Source organism: Acomys russatus, chromosome 10 (genome assembly GCF_903995435.1).
Source record: "Acomys russatus chromosome 10, mAcoRus1.1, whole genome shotgun sequence".
Classification (NCBI taxonomy): domain Eukaryota; kingdom Metazoa; phylum Chordata; class Mammalia; order Rodentia; family Muridae; genus Acomys; species Acomys russatus.
Genome location: NC_067146.1, coordinates 18,054,119 through 18,071,308, shown reverse-complemented (window position 1 = coordinate 18,071,308; position 17,190 = coordinate 18,054,119).

The window sequence follows — 17,190 nt, the reverse complement described above, 5'->3', positions numbered from 1 at the left end:
TTGGAAATAGCAGTAGAAACAAGACTGGAACAACGGTAACAGAGAACATTTCACATGACCCCACCTCAATATAAGTAGCTACAGGCAGCTAACGGCTGCTGGGAGGAGAATTGGCTGCTCCTGTGCATGGGCTCCCGTATTGGTTGAGCAATTCAGTGTGGTAACCCCTTAAATCATATGCACACAAACAACAAAGCAGAGCCAGCAAGGTGTTTATCTATAAGATTGCGCGCGCGCGCGCGCGCGCGCGCACACACACACACACACACACACACACACACACACACGTAACGTTTATGATCAGTGAAAGAGAGACTTATCAACTTGATAGTTGGGAAGACACGGGAGGGATTCAAGGGAAGGTAGCTAGAAGAAGCTTGAGGAAGAAGGAGAAGTCTTGTTATTCTATTTTGAGTAAAAGTATGCCATAAAGAGAAACCTTCATAAACTTTATGATTGGTAAAAAGCCATGAGAATGACACAAAAAATTGAAAGGACAATGTTCTATGAGAAGCAAATAAAAAATATCCCCCACACCCTGAAAGTGGAATTTCAACAGCACCTAACACATGCCTTGGAGAAACCAAATCCAATTATCATCTCCTTCTGTTAAATGCCCATTTTCATCATTTGACTAGAAATATCTATAAGGGGAAATGTGGGCAATTGGCGCTTTTATAAAGTTTAAAGTTTAAGTCCATGAATCCAGTTGAATACCTTATAGAAAATACTTTCTTCTCCAAAGAATATTTGGGACATGGAAGAAGCCATCCTTCTTAGAAAATGATGTCCTGTAGTCAGTGTTTTTCATTGAGAAAGTCATAGGAAATACAAAGTAGGCAGCAATTCAGTGCAGTTTTGGATAATACTTTTGGCTCTCAGTACAACCAAAAGTGTTAATCAGACCATAGGTACAGCAATACGCAAATGAGGCATGGTGGATGACTCTTAGGAAACGAAGACCACAACGTTGCAAACTAGACTTCCTTCTAATTGATACGCTGATTATAAGATGCTGAATAGGACCAGAAAGATACTGAAGTATTGATACACAGAAATTGTCCTTTAAGGAATACCTTTATTGGTTATGGTGTGTCTTAAAGTTGCAGGGATGAAAGGTGATTTTCATTAAGAAGTAATTTATCTAGTCTCACTGACTAACTTGAGGCCTGGCTTAAGACACAACAGTTTATCTATTATAGCTCACCACCAAGGGAAGCTAGGACAGGGGCTCCAGGCAGGATCTAAAGTCGAGACCATGGAAGATGCTGCTCACTGGCTAAGATTGGTAAACATCCCATGGTCTTGACATCTCCAGTGTCCCGGAGCATCTACTTTAGCTAAAGGTTTATCTCCACCAATGACCTCTCCTGGACTCTTAAGGTGTTAAACCTCCATGAACACCTCAAGTCTGCAGGCTTCATGCCCAAACTAGTACAATTTGGGAGATCTCCACACATCTCTAAATTTGGCTGCCAACTAAAGATGTAGCTTTGCCCCACCCCCTTGGACCACTGCCTCTGTGTGCTGACTCTGAAGAAATACCAGAAGATTTCACCGTAGTGGTGTTCATCTATTCTCAATCACAGCTGATTTCCCAGAAACATGGAGTGTTGCTTTGATGGACATTCCAAAGTGGCCTTCCTCACACAAACCAGCCACTTGGTAATGTCCACCAAAGCAGCACTCCATGTTTCTGGTACCATTTTCTGTCCTAGTTTGGTTTTATTCCGGTGATAAATATCATGACCTAAAGCAACGTGAGGAGGACATATGTTTTAGCTTATACATGTTATAAGTTACCATGAAAGGAAGCCAGAACAGGACTCCAGATCAAAGCCTGAAAACAGGAACTGAGGCAGACAAAAGGCAAGCTACCTTTCACATACCAAGAAGCCCCCTTTCCCAGGAATGACACTGCCCACAGTGGACTTGGATTGATTAGCAGTCTTATATTGATTAGCAGTCTTAAAAGTGTCCCACAGACATACCCACAGGGCAAGCTGATGGAAGCAATTCCTTGATGCTGCTTCCTCTTGCTAAGTGTGCCAACCAAGATTAGCCACCATAGTCATAATCTTAAGGAAATTAACCAAAACACCCCTATGACTCATTTTTTAAAATAATTTGATATTTTATCTAAAATATTTTGACACTTTCTGGTGTTAGTGATGCCTTCTGTTCATTTTCTTTCAGGACCATTACTTGCAGGGGAATGAGACCACATCCTCCTGAGTGTTAGACTGATAGGGATCCAGGAAGAAATTCCTGCCAGCAATTTTTTTCTGGAACATCTCCAGACTTACAAAAGACCATCAATTGCACACTTGCTATTACAAACAGCCCAGGGGTTATTATAATTCAAGATCTTTACAGCTGCTATTAAAAATTGCCAATATTAGTTGGGGCTCTCTAGAGGGGCAAAATGAGTGTATATTAAAAGAGGAGTCATTAGATCGGGCTGCATGATACAGGTTGGGTAGTCCAATAATGACTGTTTTCATACCACAGAGGCTGAGAAAAAATACTTTGCCATCCCATAAGGCTGTGAACTTCTGTAACTCCAGTAGGCACTGAAGGCATGATGATTCTAGAGGCTCTTAGTCTTCAGCTCACACTGGAGGGTGTTGAAAGGCTGAGCAAACCAGCATCCAATGTCAATGAGCAGTGTTGGCAGTGGCAGCAATAGGTTAGATGTGCTGGTCATCAAGGGGTGAAGGCAAACTGACAAAAAACCCGGAAGCTTTCCTTTTGGAGCATCTTTATGTCTGTGGCAGCTGCAGAAGGCCCACTAGCTCTGTCAGGGAAGGCCTCCACTCAGGAAATCTAGAGTTGTCCAGAGGCTTGCCTCTAGTTGATTCCACATTCTATCAAGTTAACAACCAAGACTAACCAAAATACAGCCTTAAAAGGGCATGGAAAAACACAATTAATCAATTTTAATTGAAAAAAATTTTAAGTGCTCTACATATAAAACATCACAAAGATGCCGTTATTAGAACAAAGTGGTGCTGATGCAGACATAGGGGTGGTTGGATGTGTCCAAGGGAGTGATATGCAGTTCTGAAGCAAGCAAAATAGATAAGACATTGAAGAAATGTTATCATTTTAATCACAATTTTAATCACAATCTGGCTGGATTTTGTTTTGTTTTTTTGTTTTAAGAGATAAAAATAGTTTAGTTTAATAGCTGCAGATCAATTTCACAAAAAAAACAGCGAGTTGCCAAGTGCTTCTAAAGTTGTCTGAATATGAAAATGCGCCATGGTGGTGCAATGCTTCAGGCTTCTGGAAGAACAGGGGAGGCTGAGGTTAGACTGGAGGTCTGGGCAGGAAACAGCTCTCTGGAGATCTGACTGGAAGCAGTGGCTGTAAGTTTTAGACATTCCACTGATAAGGATGGCTGCAGCTACACCGTTGGTTACACAGACCATTGTGCCACTTCCGGGTAAAAAGCCTTTAACACGTGTTCAGAGTGTTGAGAAGAGCCAGCCTCCAGAGCCCCGCTGGGGTGGATACTCTGCTGCAGCCTCCTTCATGAGAGGTGAGTGTATGAAGGGAAAGTCTAAAAATAGCCTCTAATTCCTCTTAAAAGTCAACAAAATCTGCTTTGGCTTTCTCTCTAATGCACAGCTCTGCCAGGCAGTGCAAGCATACCGTGAGCAAGCTCTTCCGGGGTGCCACGAAGCGGGAGCAGGAGTCCTCAGGCTCTCTTGTAAAGAAAACGATTTCAACCTTTTAGTGGCTCAGTACCTGCTGGCAGGGACCATAAGACATCTTCTGTGTTGACAGCTCAGGTTCAGAATACACATCTAGCATAGGTATTATGCTTCTGGTTGGGAAATGCTTTATTCAGTAAAGTGCTTGCTATTTGATCTGAACCAGAAGGAACAAGGGTCCCTAATGGTGAGGTTTTAGTGCAAAGACAGGAATGAGAAAAAACGGAACGTGGGAAGTAAAGATGACAAAGGTGCACCCACCGAAAAACCCGTGTGCAGCGGCGCATGCTCACTATTCCAGACCTGAAATGTGGAGACAGAGGATCCCTGGCCTCACTGGCCAGCTAGCTCAGCTTGAGCACTGAAGCCCTGGCAACTGAGAGACCAAGTTTTAAGAAAGACAAACAAATAAAAACAAACAAAAACAGGTTGAGTGGTAGAAAACATTGATCTCAGTACTCAGAGGCAGAGGCAGGTGGATGACTATGAGTTCAGGGGTCTCCTGGTCTACATCGTGAGTTCTAGACCAGCCAGAGCTACACAGTAAGACCCTGCCTAAAACCAGCCAACCCAAAGGAAAAAAAAAAACCCAACAACAATAACAACAACAACAACAAGGAGACAATACCTGAGGAGTCACACATAAAGTTGACCTCAGGCCCTCACATTCACCTGCACAAATATGCACCAGCATAAGTGTACACACACACGCACACACACACGCACACACGCACACACATATACGCATACATACACACACATATGCATGCACACAAACATATACACACACATGCACATGCACACACACATACATATACATATGCATATGCGCACACACACATATACACATACACACATACATGCACACATACACACTTTTAATACTTTATTTTTTTCAACGGAGCAAAGCTCATATGAACTCACAGAAACTGCGACATTATGCACAAGGCCTACATGGGTCTGCAGCAGTTCTCCTGCAGAGACACTATAGCTTTCAGTTTAGTATGTAAGTGGATTCCTGAATGTGCAAATGAGTGGGTCCCTGCTTCTCGTGGCTTCTCTTGAAGCTCTTTTCTTTTTCTGTTGTCTTGTCCAATTTCGATTTGATGGCTTTCCTGTTATCTTATTATACTTTATTTTGTTATGTTTTGTTGTTATCTCTTATAAGCCTGTTATTTTCTAATGAGAGCTAGACAGAGGGTAGATCTGGATCAGAGAGGAGGTGGGGAGAAACTGGGAGCAGTAAAGGAAAGGAAAACTGTATTCAGGTTAGAGTGTATGAGAAAAGGTTCTGTCTTTAATAAGAAAAAATACTTCATTTGTTGATAATATTGTGCAACTGGCAACCTCATACCAGTTGCCCATTTAGAAAATAACATTTCACCAGTGTTGTTTTTATCTAAACTCAGGATCTATTAATCTATTTTTGTATCCACTTAGTTAAGTTATTTTGGGTAATTAAATAGCACCGAATTCTTGAGTTAAATGCATACAAGGGCATTTTCTGTTGAGGCCATCGATAGTAGATTCAGTGATTTGCTCAACAGAACAAGCTGGTGAGACTGAAGATCTGGGCCTTGCTCCAAGGAGGAAGACAGACAAACCCCTTCGCACCTGAGATTTGCAGGAGCATTGCTCGGGCTGTGCCAAAGCCTGAAATTTGGCCCTGTTGACATTAGAGTATTTGAAATACAAAGTGTTTTTTTTTAAACATATGAGTGAAATGTAGGTTTTAAAAATTCTCCTTTCCATGAAATGTAGGTAAGATTGCTAGTCAGAAACTAAAGAAATGCTGCCTAGCTCCATATTTCATCTTTGTCAGGAAAGGAAGTAGATGAACCAGATTAGGCACATAATCACAATTCACAACAGCTTTATTGTATTTCTGGATCCAAAGTTATGTCACCATCATTGCTTCCTTCTATGTGCTCTGGAAGAGCTGATGAAATCTGGGCTGGATTTGAATGCACCGTGCAAGAAGCTCACCCTATTGTAAACAGTCTTTCTCCTAATTTCTTAGTTTTTTCCTTTTCGTTGAATATAGATTCTTCTCTCGTAAAATAAATCCCAACCTCAGTTTCTCCTCCCTCCACTACTCTTAGCTCCCCTTTTCCTCTCCTTGCCCCACAGAAACACCCCTCCCCCTTACTCATCAGAAAAGAACAGGTCTCCTAGAGACAACAGCCAAACAAGATAAAACAAAATACAACATAACTAAGTAAAGTTCCTCTTACCAAGACTGGACAAGGCAAGCCAATAAAAGCAAAAGAGTCCCAAGAGCAGGCAAAGTGTCATAGACACACCTGCTCCTACTCTCAGGAGTCTCACAGAAACACCAAGTCAGCAGGCATAACATACACAGAGAACCCAGTGCAGACCCACGTAGGCCCCATGCTTGCCACTTCAGTCTCTGTGAGGACATGTGAGCTCCATTTAGTTGATGCAGTGGGCCACCATGTTCTCTAATGTCCTCCATCCCTCCTGACTCCTGCATCTTCCCTCTCTATTCTCCATGACGTTCTGCCATCTCTGAGGGAAGAGGCCTGATGGAGCCCTCCAACTTAGACTCAGTCTCTCTGCCCCTGCTCCCATCTTCTGCCAAAGGAAGCCTCTCTGGTAACGACGGGACAAGGCACCGATCTACAAGCACAACAGAGTATCATTAGAAATCATTTGACTGGTTCTACCCCAGGTCTCTGGCCTATCCAGGTTCCAGTTGCTGGCCATACAGGCAGCATGGGGCATGATTTCCCGCTCATGGCATGGGCCTCAAGTTCAACCAAATCTTCTCTGGCTACTCTCACATGCTCTGTACCACCGTCGCCCCAGCACAGCTTGCAGGCAGGAGATATTGTAGGTGGATGGCCACGTGGCTGGGTTGGTGTCCTGGTTTTCTGTAGTCTGAAGAGTCCCTTCTTTCACCAAAGAGACTGGAATGTGGGGGTGAAGTCTTCAAGGCCACTTCATCTGGACCCGTCTACACTCAACGGGCTGTGTGGACGTCGTCCCCAGCAACAAGGCCTCTATGGCAATTTGCAGAAAGTGACCTTCTGTCCTAACATCAGTCTGGGTTGGTGTCTCCATGGGACATCCTCAGCCAACAACTGAACCAAATGTAACAATCTCATCACTGGAAGTTTAGTCTGGCTACCAAAGATGACCAGTTCAGACTCGGTATAATCATTCCTAATTTCTATGAATTATTTAGATAAGAAAACAAATGATTTGGAAATATATGTATATATACACAGACTTAAAATACATTTTAATCCAGCCAGACTATCAGAAAATAATGGTATCAAGTCTCTTTTTGGTAACCTGCTATCCTTCCTCTGAGTGCCACCAGGTCTCCCCCTCCAGGGGACATGGTCAATTATGAGACACCAGAGTAAGTGTGAAAGTCATACCCTACTCTCCCTATGACCATATACGGGGGGAGGAAATCCCCCTCAGGAACAGTCATAGGTGAGGGGAATAAGGGGAAAATGGGAGGGAGGGAAGAATGGGAGGATACAAGGGATGGGATAACCATTGAGATGTAACAAGAATAAATTAATAAAAAAAGGAAATAATGGTAATGTTAATAATAGAATTTGTAAGTATTAATTCTGAATTCCAGTGATTAATTTTATAGTGAAAGTTCTATTTCATAAGAACATAGCTACAATCAACATTTCCTTTCTTTTTTTCTCTTTTACTTTATTTTTTTAAAATTATTATAATTTATTCACTTTACATCTAGAATATAATCCCCTTGCTCTTCTCTTTCTGTTCCCATGCCCCTTCCACTCTAGGCCCCCTCCCCTAGGCCTCTGACAGGTGGGGTCCTCCTCCCCCACTGTCTGACCACAGTCCATCAGATCTCATCAGAACAGTCTGCATTCCCTTCCTCTGTGTTCCCAAAGGGCCCCTTTGCCAAGGTGTAGTGATGAAATCCCAGGCAGCAGACATCTTGTCAGAGGCAGTCTTCCTCTCCCCTCTCCTCTTCCCCATGTGGAAAGTGTCCATCGGCTACACCCGAACAGGGGTCCAGCTCCTCTGCTTGCACTGCCCATGGTTGGTGCATCAGTCTGTGTAGGCCCCGGCAAGGAAGTATTGTATTACATATTAGTCAGATAAACAAGGTCACACTGTGATAGTGACATTAACATGAATTCCGGCATTGCAGTATAGGTTTGTTTTGATAATATATTCTATGTCCACAGTAGGACATGTCAGAGTCACCCAAGGGTCTTGGTTAAGAGAGGAACTGGTATCTCAATACAAGGCATTGGGAAAGGAAGAAAACACTGGAGAATTACATAGCTTTTTTTTTTTCCTGCTCTAATCTAGGAGTGACTGATGCCAACTGGTATCTCAATACAAGGCATTGGGAAAGGAAGAAAACACTGGAGAATTACATAGCTTTTTTTTTTCCTGCTCTAATCTAGGAGTGACTGATGCCATTCCCCTTAAATTGTTGTAACCAAGCCTATTCATATGGGCCCGCCTCACTCTGGCTTGCCACTCAGGATGAGCAGGTACCATTTATCCCAGTGAGCTTATAATACTTACAGCACACATATGCAATCAATGACTAAGACAATTCAACCAGCTCCTCGGAACTCCATGATAATCACACTTAAAGGAAGGTGTGCCAGTCAATCTGTCTTTCTGCATATTGTTGACACTTAATCAATAAAGCATTTATTTACACACTCAAGCATAACTCCAGTGGGTCTGACACCACAGAGGACAGACTTGTCCTTGTGACTTGTGCCCTCTGCATGTGGCCATAAGCCATATCCAGCTTTGTAATTCCTTAAAAATCAATGATCTTAGTAGAACAATGTCAGAACTGCTGCAGAAAAGTTTACTGCTAGACAGTGAGTTTAAAGTTTAATGGCATCCTGCTGTCATGGGCAGATTTCTCCCCCAAATGAGTTGTCAGGTAGTTCTTCATCGTTAAGCAATTACAGTCTTTTATAAGTTTTTCCTTAGTTTCTATTTCAATCAGAAAATGACCTTTGCTTCCCAAATCAAGTGTTAAAGGGAACATGAAGGTGACATTCCTCTCTATGCTTAGAAGTCAGTAGCATGTTAAAAAGCAGGAAGTACATTGGTGCCTGGAAAAAGCTATCCCCATTTTATAAACAGAAGGAAAAACAAACAAAGCTACCACCATTATATAATGGTTGAGGCAAAAGACTTTGAGAAATAACCGTTCTATGCCCCCAGCCCCTGTACACACAAGGAATACTTTGTGGTTCTGAGTTACTTTATGATTCAATCATGCTGTCATCTATTTTTAGGGCACAAGGCCAAGATCAACACTGTAACACTGATTGCTTTGAGAATTGCCGTGAGAATCTCCAATGAAGAACGCTGAGATGGGAAAGAGCTAAGGAGACACCGAGTACTATGCATCGGCACCAGTATGACCTCACGGGCACACATGTACACACACACATCGGCGGGAGGTGCATTTCTTTGCGTTGATGGAGCACGGCTCCTTACCTTCAGTTTCTGAGGTCAGAAAATCTCGTGCAGGCTCTCCTATGTGCTGTAGGATACCAGTACCAATAATCTCTCTCCAAGTGTGGGGCACCTCTCCCTCCAGCTGTGACAATAAAAATGTCTCCAGAAATAAAGAGATGCTTCATATTTGGACAAATCAGCATTTTTCTCAAACCACTAATTTAGAGGAAGCTAAACCACCAGAAAGCACACTCACAGGTTAGGCTAAAGAAAAAATATTAAAAGAGAATGAAGTATTGTTTTTTAAGGGGTAGTTTACTTTGAAGTAGATAGTTGACTACAAAAATTTATAAGGAAGGAAAATAGGACATGAATATTTTTAATGAACTTGGTAGAAAAATGGTTCCTCTGATTGGTTATACTAAACAGGCTAGCCCTAAACTTTGAGAGATCTGGGTCAAGGACGTGTTAAAGCATGGGAAAAGCAAGTCAATGACATCATTTGTAGAATTTAGCTGAAATGTGCAGTTTCCAGAGTTCTTGTGAGCAAGTATTAACGTCTGAGTTCAGGTTTACATATCCAAGTCATTGTTGCACAGTTGTTGAAACTTCAGATGGCTTTCATCAGGCCAGTCCTTGTACATGGAAAAGATCCTGATACAAACGGAGGTCATGGAACACTAATTACCATTGACATCATGTTAACGAATGAGAAATTGTCCACTTCCTCACAGGCTGAAGGGAATGAACTTTGACATCTTCAGAACTATAAGCCAGTAAGTCTCTACTCATTATATAGTGCCCAGTGTCAGAGATTCTGTTATGCCCATGCAAGCAGAATGTTGGGGAAATAGAAATGTTCCCAGAGTATTCTTAAAGAGAAAACTTTTTATATTCATTATTCATGAATAAAATATATTTTCCTGACATATCTTAAGTATATATTGTTACAGAGAGAGGGGGAGAAAAATAAAGTCTTAAGGAAATATGATTATATAAGCTTGCTAATATATATATACGTATAATATATGTGGATATCTACATACATACACATATAAAATAAAAAATTATCTGCTTTTATGCCAATATGATGCTGTTTTTATTACTATAGCTCTGTAACACAACTTGGAATCTGGGATAGTGATACCTCTAGCAGTTCTTTTATTTTTCAGGATTGTTTTAGCTATCCTGGGATTTTTGTGTTTCCATATAAACTTGAAAATTGGTTTTTCTGTTTCTGTAAAGAATTGTGTTGTAATTTCAAGGGGAGTTGAATTGAATATGTAGATTGCTTTTGGTAGGATAGCCATTTTCGCAATATTGATTCTATCAGTCCTTGAGCATGGAAGAATTTTTTCATATTCTAGTGTCTTTTTCAATTTCCTTCTCCAACATCTTAACATTTTTATTATACAAGTTTTTTTTTTTACTTGTTTGGTTAGAATTAACCCAAGATTTGTTTTGAAGCCATTGTATAAGGTGCTTTTTATCTGGTTTCTTTTAGTACGTTTGTCACTTGTATATAGGAGGTTAGTGTTATTAGTGTGTTAATTTTGTATCTTGCTACTTTCTTTAGCTGAAAGTATTTATCTAATGCAGAAATTTCCTAGAGGATTTTTAGGATCTTTCATGTAAAAAATCCTATCATCTGAAAATAGAGATACTTTGAATTCTTCCTTTGCTCTTTCTCAGCTGTCTATCACTCTAGCTGGTGCTTCAGATACTATATTGAATCAATGTGGAGAGTGCGGATCTCTTCGTCTTACTCCTGATTTTAGTGGAAATGCTTTGAGTTTCTCTACATTTATCATGATGCTGGCGGTGAGTTTGCTATCCAATTGCCTTTATTATGTTGAGGTATGTACCCTATACCCCTAGTTTCGACAGGACTTTTACAAAAATAAAGATGTTGTATTTTGTCAAAAGCATTTCCACACCTAAAGAGATGATCATAATGTATTTGTCTCTCATTCTCTTTATGTGATATTTATATTTATTTACATATATTGAAATATCTATGAATCTTAAGGATGAAATCAACTTAGTCATAGTGTGCAATATTTTTGATATTTCCTTAGGTCTCATTTGCAAATATTTTAATTGAGAATTTTTGCATCTATGTCCATAAGAGATATTGATCTATAATTTTCTTTTCTTGGTTGGGTCTTTATGTAGTTTGATATCAGGATAATAGTGGCTTCACAAAATAAATTAGGGAATGATACCTCAGTTTTTATATCCATACATTAGGCATTGCTCAACTCTCAGTAGACAATTGTCTTGCAGTAGATTGTAATTATCACAGAAAGCTACAACTAGGCAATGTGCAGAGAGTGAGAAACTGCAGAGCACTAAGTCCGGAATGGAATGTCTTTTGCATAAACCTCCCCCAGGGTCTCAGGAATTTTTTAGAGTCAGAGGTGGCAGACTACTCCAAAGAAATGCTGTCTTCTAGATATAACAGGACTGAAACACATATGAACTCACAGTGACTGGGATAGCACATAAAAGACTTGCACAGGTTCAAAAGAGACAAAATCCCAGCAAAAAGAAGGGGAGTTGTACACAAAGCTTCACCCCTAATCAAGAAGCTATTTGCAATTAATATAATTTGGCAAAGCGAAAAGCATTTTTATCCGGCATGTGCCACTGTGTATATCAGCCACAGTCTCATGTAGGTGTCATGCTTGGACGTCATTGGACATCACAAAACAGGCCCAAAGGTTTTGTGTTTGGTTTTGTGTGTGTGCATGTGAGCATTTTACTTTGTTTTGGTGGTTTTTTTAATCTACTGATTTTTATTTCTGATTTTAGTTTGTTTGGTTTTGGTGTTGTTATTTTGAGCATGTGATATGTAATTGGGTTGATAGAGTGATAAGGGAGGACCTGGGAGGAGTGAGGGTGGAAAAAGAATGTAATTTAAATATATTAAATGAAAAAGTATAACAAAATTAGTCAAATAACAGCCTGGCAAAAATCTCAAAAATAATTTGATCTTGTCATAAGGACAGCTATCCAAACCAAGTCATTAAAAAATAATTGTGTTTGAATAATAAAATTTTAAAGGGAGGTTTATTATGCATCTTTTGATACTTTGCAAGTTTCTTTTGTTGGCTGTAAGTAATAAAATTTCACTTTTGCTGTGTTGTTTTGTTGAGACAGGGTCTTTACTGCATGTGTTTTGGGTGGCCTAGAACACTTTTTGTAGAGCAGGACAGCCTCAAATTCACAAAAAGTTAATTTTGGGGGAGGAAATACAAAAGTGGACAGTGGGTTAGCAAAATAATGATAAATATTTTTCCTGCCCTGACTACATTCGTAACCTTCATGATGTTTATATGTTCAGAAAATCTATTTGTTGTGCATTTTACCCGAAGACAGGACTCTATGCTCTTTTATTTCTGTGCCTGTTGCTTTGAGCAGTCTCTGGAGCAGAATAATCATTTCAGAATTGCTGAATGAGATAATAAATAGTGCATGTCAACTGGTATAGCACAAAATGCCTAACAGACAGCTGCTGTTCCCAGGTGGCTGTAATGAAACATTCTTGGTTTCTTGGTCCTGTAACATTGTTTCTGTGTTGGACTCATTTATTTTTACAAGTCTGACCAATATTTGAAGTTACCACATTCTTTTAAAATATAAACTTTAAAAACATTTTATTATATGATAACCATCTTTGTTTCTGTATTTTCTATATTTTGGGTCAGTTGAAGGTATAAAGGTAAATAGATGCATGATATATTCAATTAAGTATGGGCCATATCAACTATTCTGATCTGGAAGCTATTCTGGTTTTCAAGATGATAACTGGACAGACTCAGGTATATTTTTTGCTGTCAGAATTGGAGGAAGTTGCTACTGGCATTGAGAAGACAGAGGACAGGTGTACTGCTCTACAGACTGCTATGTGCAGAACAGACTCAGTACAGACAATGTTCCAACATGTCAATCAGGGCACTTACACAAACACGTATCTAAACTGAAGGGAGAAACAAAACTAGCTAGCAAGCTAGTGCTTCAAAGAGAACAAATGTGGAGTAGAAACCACAATCTCCTAACACAGAGGATTTCTATACACTATAGGGACTTTAAATTTTGTTTGGTTTCCTTCTCTGTCTAAATAACAGTTGGCAGAAATGGTCCTGCTTTCAGTAGCATATGTTAAGGAACTGAAAATAAAGAAAATACTTATGTGTGTGTATAGCCAATTAGAAAGAAAAAATTTCCTTATCATAGAGAAGAACAAGAAGAAGCTAAGTAATTTGAATCAAAAGAGAGTTAAAAGCTGAATGTGTTGGTTCTGTGACCTTTGGTTACATCATGAAGCAAAAATAAAAAATATACGTGCACAGTTAGGAATGTCTGTAAACAGTAGTCTATTGGAAATCCCATTTGGCCAGAAAATATCATAAAAATTCTGTTTCCATAGACTGTATAAAAATTGTATGTGTACTTTTCTCTAAGCTATTTAAACATTAGTAAAACCTGCCAATAAATATTCAAAAGCAGTGAATATAACTTTTATAAATGCCATCAAGTGAATGGAGGAGGAAAATAACAAATAAATTGCAAAGATCATTTAAAAATTTATACAGTCAATAGAAAAAGTTTAAGTGCATTAAAAGCCAAACTGTAAATTACATTCAGACATCTTTGCATATTTTTCATACTCTATGCAAATAGTAACTGAAATTATGCAAATTTAATGTATGTATTGTGACAATCTTAATTTGATCTTAATATCAAGGGCAAGAAGAAATGTGGAAAACTTGTTTATCGTTAACCTTGCTAATGCTGAATCTGAATTAAATTAATTTTTTCACCTTTAACACAACTTTGAGACAAACATTGAGTGTGTATAAAGAAAGAAGGTTAAAATGTTCCTTTGAAGTAAAATATACAATCTGTGTAATTGAATACACATAAATCTCCCTGAACTATATTTGTTATCCATATTGCACCTAACCAAATGAAGAGGCTATCAGTACAGCATTAGGGATTGCTGCCCTCTGGGCATGACATGGACATGAACTCTTTGAGCTGTTAGCACCTATGCTTACTTCAGGAAGACCTGCAGAAGGCTTGTTGACTTTCCACTAAGGAGCTGGGGAGAGACTCACCAGGCCTCTTCCCCCTCCAAAGATGTATAAGCAGTGAACGGTTACTAGGGAAAGGGCTCAGTGTATATGAACTAAAGAAGAGTTTAAACCTGGGGATAGAGAGGGTTTTCCCCCAATGGTGTAACAGCTCATAATTTGCCCATACTCCTGTAAATATCCATTCACCCACTCTCCTGTTCATATCTATAGTTAAACTCGTTGTTTTCAAGGAGATAACCTTGAGTAGAATTAATATTTTAATCTGTTTTCAGTGTTCTACCTGGCATAGGTTGATGTTTGTCTCCCCAGGAAAATCACATGGCATATGGTATTCTCAGCACACAGGCCTTCATATTCCTGGATCAGAACAGCAGGAGAAATGACCGAGGGGGTAAAAATTCATCTAGTTAAAGGAAGTAAATAGTCGTTGAAGTGTAGATATTCATTACCAAAATGGGAAACCATCAGTCTAAGAGGCCAGTTCCTGAAGCACCACTCTTCAGAGACAGAAGCAGAGCAAGAAATCTGCATAGGAACAAATCTGAGTAACAAAAATAAGTGACACGTGGCAACTCACAGCAAGAACAGATGGATGACAGCTTTTAGACATGATTAAACAAGCAAAGGAAGACATACACTGAGCATAGCAATTCTCATGAACCCTGTGTGGGATTCCACAAGAGGGTTAGTGGAAAAGCATTGTTCTTTTGAGGATAACATAGCCACATGCTGATGGGATGAGCATGGTAACTATGAAAATATTACTGCAGCATATTATAAAAGGACATAAAATGAATGTTGGATTAATATAAAAGAAAAGTGCATACTGTGTATACTCAAATATTCAAAAGCAACATTAATAACTGATAAAACATGAACCAAGAACTCATGATGCGTGAACACACATGTATTAAAGTTTACCTAGAAATGCTTTTAACCTCTAAACATGTAGGAGGTAGGAGTACTTTGAAATGTATTTTTGCCATTAATAGTTAGTGTCTTAGCCACTGTTCTATTTCTGTGAAGAGACACCATGAGCAAGGCAAGTCTAAAAAAGGAAAACATTTATTTAAAGTTTGCTTACTGCTTCTGTCCATTGTCACCATGGCTTTTGAAACCTCAAAGCCCACCCAAGGGACACATTTCCTTCACCAAGGCCACACCTACCCCAACAAGGCCACACTTACCCCCATAAGATCACTCCTACCCCAACAAGGCCATACCTACTCTATAAGGCCACACCTACCCCAAAAGGCCACACCTACTCCAAAAATGCCATCTCTTAATCATTTCAAATAGTGCCACTCCCTGAATATTTGAATATATGAGCCTCTGTGGACAATTCTTATTCAAATGCTCACATTCCACTCCTTGGCCCTATAGGCTTATAGATATATCAAAGTACAAAAATACATTCAGTCCAGCTTCAAAAGTCTCCATAGTCTATCATGGTCACAACACTGTTTAAAAGTCAAAAGTTCAAAGTCTCTTCTGAGACCCGTGCTGCTCTGTTAACTGTAACTCCTTATAAAGTCAAACTGAAAAAGCAAATCACATACTTCCAACATACAGTGTCAGAGTATCAGCTATGCAAATCCCCAGACTGCATCTCTATGTCTGACGTTAAAGCACTCTTCAGGTCTCCAAATCTTTTCAGCTTTGTTGACTATAATACACTTCTCCTTCTCGGGATGGTTTCATACCCAGTCTCCAGCTTTTCTTGGCAGGTATCCCATGACTCTGACATCGCTAATATGTTATGGTTACCAGCAACATTCAGGCTTCATTTCCACTGCTTCATGAAATGGCCTCTCTGGGCCTTCATGCAGGGGCAGCCCTGACATATGTCTGACCCCAGCAGCTTTCCTTAGACCCAGGGGGAGACTCCACAACTCCTTTCTCATGCCCTTGACTCTAAAGCCAAAACCATGTGGCCAAAACTCCCAAGTTCTGCTGTTTGCTGGAACCTGGCCCTCTCCTTCAATTACATTAGCATCATATTTCTGTTGTTGCTGGTTTTTCCATTTAAGCTCTTCTTTAATTTCTTTTCACAGGCTGGGTAGGGTCCTGTCCTGAGGATAGAAGGTATGTCTAGCATTGCGGTTAGAAGACATGGCTAACATTGGTTTGTTGTTATTTGATGCAACTTGTTTTGTGAACTAGATTATTGTCAACTCATTTGTGAAAAATTCAAGATCTGAGGCAAGAATGTGCTAGCTCTCGATGTATAGCAAAGCTCGTTATCAAAACTTTATTAAAAATTGAAAATTTAAAAATTAAAATTTAAAAATAATTAATTTATAACATTTATGCATCAGAATTTAGAATTAACAGTTTACTAGTTATTAAACAATGAGGAGATGACCATCCATGTGGCAAATCAGACAAAGTAATATGTTAATAGAATAGTAGACTAGGAGGGGATGTAGGTTTGTTTCATAAAGTTACTTTAGATTGCTTATGTTTGAGAATGTTCATTAGAAAATGATAATGGAAAAATCTCCATTTCTTCAATCAGTTTATACAAAACCTTAGATGAAAGACAAGCCATCCCATCTAAATGATCCAAGAGAACAGAAGAAAGTAGGGACAGGAGACTAATACCAATTGTATGCACTTATATTTCTTTTTACAAAAAAAAATGTGAAAAATATAATACTGTAATCTTGACAATGGAATTGAGCAGAAAAATGAAGTAGGAAAAAGTGCAGTCTAATTTCTTATATAAATTTTGCTAGAAAACATGAAAATAACTATGATTATGGGTAAAAGAGATATCTCATAAATAAGATGTACAGAGTTCATTAATAGGGTAAAAGGGTGGAATTCTTAATAATAAGAAAAATAACTATGCAGATTATTATAGCAATAAGTTGGTTCAAGCACACATAACTTAAATGTGGAAAAACCCA